The sequence below is a fragment of the Sinocyclocheilus grahami genome, unplaced genomic scaffold, assembly GCF_001515645.1.
Source record: "Sinocyclocheilus grahami isolate Dianchi unplaced genomic scaffold, SAMN03320097.WGS_v1.1 scaffold465.1, whole genome shotgun sequence".
In the NCBI taxonomy this organism is placed as follows: Eukaryota; Metazoa; Chordata; class Actinopteri; order Cypriniformes; family Cyprinidae; genus Sinocyclocheilus; species Sinocyclocheilus grahami.
The window spans coordinates 19,367-25,696 of record NW_015505644.1 but is presented as its reverse complement, the minus strand read 5'-3'; the positions used below and the strand labels follow the sequence as shown (position 1 = coordinate 25,696).

The 6,330-nt window shown below is 37.5% G+C and overlaps 1 pseudogene; it reads right to left on the bottom strand.

Annotated features, from left to right (window-relative positions):
* The window catches only part of LOC107553139 (taste receptor type 1 member 1-like), an 11,803-nt pseudogene extending 5,983 nt beyond the window's left edge, over positions 1 to 5,820 (bottom strand).
* Positions 5,821 to 6,330: the final 510 nt, after the last annotated feature.

The window sequence follows — 6,330 nt, the reverse complement described above, 5'->3', positions numbered from 1 at the left end:
AGATGTTGCTTGAATATTGTCAGGAATTCAGCATTCCAGATGGGGTGGGAAGATCATTCCACCATCAAGGAACGGTGAACGAAAATGTTCTGGAAAGTTATTTTGTGCCTCTCTGTGAACGTACCATGAGGCGTTGCTCACTTACTGACCTTAGACTTCTGGAGGGGCTATAGACATGTAAGAATGAGAGGAAGTAGGAGGGTGTAGAACCCGTTGCTGTTTGAATGCAAGCATCAATGACTTGAACTTGATGCAAGTGTGGATGCGTTGGTTTGAGTTCCTGTGAAGCATGGAGTTGAGAACTGAATGTTTTTAGTTTTGTCTGTAAAGAATTTAGCAAAATCATCAACTGTTAAAGAGGTGGTGGAGGGGCACAGAGAAGAAAATTCAATGTTCTGAGATGTAATGCTTGTCTGAAGCACTGTTAATCTTGTTGTGGAAATATGAAGATTTGGCAGAATTGACTTCCACAGAGAAAGAGGAAAACAAAGACTGATAAATATGGAGGTCTGATAGATCTTTTGATCCATTTTCTCTCTGCTGCCCTGAGTTTGGTCTGATGTTCACGAAGAACATCAGATAACAAGGGGTGAGAAGGGGTGGCATGTGCTGGCTTGGAGGAAAGAGGACAGATATTGTTTAGTCAAGAAGTTAGCATGGAGCATCCATATATGGACATATATGGACAGTTGTCTGGTCATAGCAAGTTCGAGAGAGAAAGTGATGTAATACACTGTTTGTGTGCTTGTCAGGCAGGTGCACAAATAGACCCCAAGTGGTGCTCAAGCACCTGCCCTTTTGGCCTCTGGCTAAATAAGTGCCCTTTTGGCAAGACATTGGTTTGTGTTCATGTATGTATTTTTTATTATAGATTTTCTATTTAAATTTAAGGTCTAATTGTAATTCTAATTCTCTGAGACTGCACGAGCCCATCCCCACCTCAGAAATCATGCCCTGTGGAGCAGGATTCACATCTCCTGGTCAAGTAACTTTTTTCCTCCGGACCTGCCTTCACTGGTGACTGCAAGGTAAAGATCGTGTTTGCACTGAACCTCACAAATACTTCTCACTGTGATGTCGGAAATGTCACGAAAATTAATTTAATGCCCCAAAATTAAAGATAAAAATGTCCCTGTGTGAGTTCTTACATAATTCAATAGTTAAATAAACAATAAGTTAATTATATTAATTGACCATTCTAGACAGAACATCGTCAATTTGGAATGTTTTTGCTCTATTTTGCCAATGAAAACTGTTCCGAACAAATCAGTTGCTTCTCCCACCAGAATGGTGTTTCGTTCTTGAATGATTCAGCATTTTTGAACGAATCCAGTGAGTCATTGAATCAGTAACCCATTCGTTAAATCAGTGGTCACTTACTTTGTTCATGAATGAATCAGTCCGTTTGAATGAATCGGATGGATGAATGATTCTGTGATTAACTTATTAAGATTTGCTGAGACCTGGTGGTTTTAGTTTTATGTATAATACAAGTATCATTCTTCAATATTTCATATTTCTATATTTAAAATGTTATATTTAGAATATCAATCTCTTAATATCATTTATGTAATTGCAGCATGGATTGTGATAAATGTTAAGATAGATTTTGTTGACACTAATGTCATTTATTTGAGCCCTATAGTGTATTAATTATAGTGTAAGTAATTAAAAGATGTTCAAAAGCATGTAACTTTATTTTTTATAAATAATTATGAGAGGGGTGCCCTTTTTTCCACTTGAGCACCTGCCCCCCAAAATGTCTTTGCATGACTCTGGTGCTTGTTCACATTGCTCGGCTTCAGAGTGAATGTGAGCAAAAGCAATTTCACTCCTCTTCATAAAGTTAGATTTGAGTCCTGAATTCTGAATTCTATAACAATGTGCACACATCTTTTGAGAGAGTGGATCCTCTCCTTTATGAATAGTCTCTCACAATACAGGGAAGCAGTGAGGGTACATTATCACACATATCTCAGGCTACAGGGTCTTATGGCTTTGGCTGCCATGTCCTGCCTCTGGGCATTCTGAGAATGAGGTGATTCATGAATCGGATTTTGTCTCTTCAACCCACACTCTTCCTCTCTGCAGCTCATGCACAGCAGCGGAATGTGGAGTTTTACGCTCATGGGATCATGTTGACGAAAGTTGTTACCAATGTTCCCTCTAAGCTGCATGCGTGTGTGTTACATCGCAACCGTGCAGAAGAAATAATATGCCACGCACACGCAAAAATGAGTTGGGAAAGCCATTTGATTGAATTCTAGCAAATGTGAAATAATTGCAATGCTTGGGCAAACAGCTATAGAGTTAGTGTCGCTATAGAGTTACAACTCGTTCTACACGTTTCATAGAAAGAGAAAGATGTGCATCACATAATTAGAAATCAAATACTTTATTGTTTGCGGATGAAATAGCTCAACACGAGAGCCAACGCAAACGCAATGACTTGAAATAAAATGTCATCATATTTTAAAGAAGAGTGGCTTGATTAAGTGGTGGAAATAGCGGATGATGGGCACAGAACGGTAACAAAACTCCGCCCCCAGATCTACCTAAATGTCTCTATGTTCGCGCGAATCATTCGCGATCCAGCTTCACCTACAGAAGAAGTGAGTATAAGGTTATTTTATCAATCTTTGCAAATCGCCTTTCCTAATAATGTGCTAGTTAGCAAGTTCTGCAACGAATACAGTCTAAAGTTTACAGTCTCAGAGAACGGTTCGTCACCCCACGGAAGAAAGGGGCGGGGTGAGCAAAGCTCCTTAGCATTTAAAGGGGCATGCACCAAAACGGGTCGCTGTGAACAGAGCTGTTTTTGACAAGGTAAAAGGGGTGTTGTTTTACACTACCATTGAGAAATTTTAACCAACGTATGTTATAGACTATTCACTAAGACCCTAAAGAATCTACAAATGTAAATGTTTAGATGAAGGCTCAATATAAAAAAAAAACTTACTGAACCATTGTTATGCCAGAGAAGGAGAGAGTTGTCTATGGTGAAAGTAGTTTCTGGAAATTTCTCATATGTGCCCACCATCTCAAACTGTGGAGGATTCACCTCAGTGCGCCAGAGCACAACTGCATAACTGATAGTTGGATCAAAATGATAATCTTATTTAATGTGATGGCCATTGAGTAGAAAATCCAACTTCTTTATTTCTCCCAGAAGCTGTTTTGAGGTGTGTAAAAAAAAAAAGAGTAATATATAAATATAACTATATTATCTGTTATATTACTATAATATTAATACAATTTATATTACTTTTGTTTTACTCTTTTATTAAATTATTGTACAATAATTAAATAATATCAGCAATAATACAATAAGGTATAATATATTTCATTAAAATACAATATTATTCATTATTTAATTAATTAAAACGTTACTTCAGGGGTGGCGAATGTCGGTCCTGGAGAGCCGCAGCCCTGCAGAGTTTTGCTTCAACCCTAATCAAACACACCTGAACAAGCTATTCAAGGTCTGAAGGGTTATTAGGAAGCTACAGGCAGGTGAGTTTTAATTAGGGTTGGAGCTGAACTCTGCAGGGCTGCGGCTCTCCAGGACCGGAGTTCGCCACCCCTGCGTTACTTCAACAATGTAAATAAAATAGTTATTCAACTTGTCAAGGATTCACATGAGTTCACTTACCATGTATGGCTTGACCATTGTATTTTTGTGGCATTTATTCATGTCACACTGCAGAATTTGATGTAATGCATGAGCTATGGTATATATGGCAGAATAGATGGCAAAGGAGAGTGTGGGATTTTCATTTATAATCTCCTCTGCGGTCAACAATGAGCAGTAATCACAATCTTGATTACATGTCTTACTCTTCCTCTGGACTTCACTCTCAGGTCTATCATTACGGCCAACATCAGTTGTTCCTCTGGCTTTATTGTAGACAAATTCATTAAATCCAGGCAATGACAACAGTTTCTCCGTAATGCCAATGACTGTACCAATTTTCCCGATTCCTGGCTCTCTTGGAAGCTGCTGATTCATAGCCCAATGTTGACTTGCAATCCATACTTTGTCTTGGATATTGTTTGCTATGGCTGCTTTGATAATTTTGCTTGCATATTGTGGCAAAGCAAAAATTACAATGACATTGATGTTGAGCTTATCGATCCTTTTAAGCGTTTGACTATAGTTTGCATTTAGGCTCAGACTCTCTTGATAGGCCAGACAAATGCCAGTATTTCTTATATATTCGTTAAACACGTTTAGTCCATCCAAATCGTGTTGGCTACCAAGAAAGGCAACCCAGTTCCATCCAAACCACCGTATGATGTGAATAATCATCTCTATCAGGTCTTTGTTGCTAGGAATTGTTCTTACATAAGAAGGATACTGATGTTTATCGCTTAAGACATAGCTAGAAGCTCCATAATTCACCTTTGAAAGAGAAGAAAACACTTATATACTGTATACAGTTGAGGTCAAAAGTTTACACACACCTTGCAGAATTTGCCAAATGTTTATTATTTTACCAATAAGAGGGACCATAAAAAATGCATGTTATTTCACATAAAAAACGTTTGAAAAGTTTGCATATGCTTGATTCTTAATACTGTGTTGTTACCTGAATGATCCACAGCTGTTTTTTTTGTTTGTTTAGTGATAATTGTTCATGAGTCCCTTGTTTGTCCTGAACAGTTAAACTGCCTGCTGTTCTTCAGAGAAAATCCTTCAGATCCCACAAATTCTTTGGTTTTTCAGCATTTCTGTGTATTTGAACCCTTTCCAACAATGACTGTATGATTTTGAGATCCATCTTTTCACACTGAGGACAACTGAGGGACTCATATGCAACTATTACTAAAGGTTCAAATGCTCACTGATGCTTCAGAAGGGAAAAAAAACAATGCATTAAGAGCCAGAGGGTGAAAATGTTTTGAATGTGAAGATCAGGGAAACTGTAACTTACTTTGTCTTCTGGGAAACATGTATCTTCTGAAGGGCATGACAATTATATTTAGGCGAAATAAAAAATGTACACATCTTCATTCTGTTCAGATGTTTACACCCCTGGCCTTGTTATATATATATAGAGAGAGAGAGAGAGAGAAAGAGAGAGAGCGAGAGAGAGAGAGAGAGATATACTCATAGTAACTGGTTAGTCCTGAACAAAAGGTAGTGTGCAAGTATTTTGTTGTGTATACTGTATAAAAAGACACAAAATTTACCATTGGTATAAGGTCCATTGTGAACAGTGGTGCAACAGTCATAGTTCTTGAGCTTCCATATGGTCCTGTTAAAGCAATCACTTTAGGCTGATAGCTGTTGAGTTTTTCTTTAGGTTTTATTGAGCCATTCTTTGAGATGAAACTTAAAACTGAATTGAAATTCTGTGTATTAGAGCAATGGTCAAAAATTTCATAGCCCAGAGAAACATTGGGCAGAAGAGTTGTGGAATTATTAATCTCCTCAACAGCAAACCTCATTACTTGCAACATCTGATATCCAGATTTTGCGGTACTGTGCCTTAAAAACACCAGTGAGGAAGTTAATAGCATGGAACTGAATATTCAGTTTAGAATTGTGAAAAGCTGATTAGAATCAGTGAAAAGCTGATTTTATTTAAAATACTCTGTACTAATAACCCTAAAGTGGTAAAAGGTGCATTCTTACCTGAAACATTCAGTGGCCTCAGTGGAAAACAGGGTTGTTTCATGTTCAATTTCATGTAAAGCAAAAAGACCACCCAATAAGTAATCTCCCTTCAAGCTGAAGTCAGATGTTGAACAAGAAACTTTGACAAAGAAACAATTAGTAAATCCCACAAGGAAAATGTAAATGCAACTGAGAAGCATGGTTTAAGATAGACCGTTGGTCCTGCGTAGTGGCTCATTTGAGAACAGGCAGGTTTATATTCTTCACTTAATTTTCTTAAAACACACTTAAATTTGCTTAAACCACCATATTCACTGATACAAATGTCCAATTCCATATCTAACTCATAAAACATGTCAATCGTTTTTAAATAGAGCATTAACCCACAAATGTCTCCTCATACATAAATTGTACAGATGTTTGAATCTACAAGTCCAACTCTTGTGAAACAAACTAGAATCTTCTGAACTCTCAGCAGGGCTTTACAGTTGAATTAGGATCACAAAGGTTTTCCAGTTTAGAGATAATTTTAAAAATAACCTGTGATCACTGTGTGAGGTGAATATATGCAACATCTGTTGAGGTGAATGTGATGATTTCATCATTTTTGAGCATTACTGTTAATGCTCTCCCTGGAAGCTGGAAACCAATGAGGAAATTCATAGATTCCAAATAGACTAGGGAAAAAGCAGCAACACTATTGTTGTACT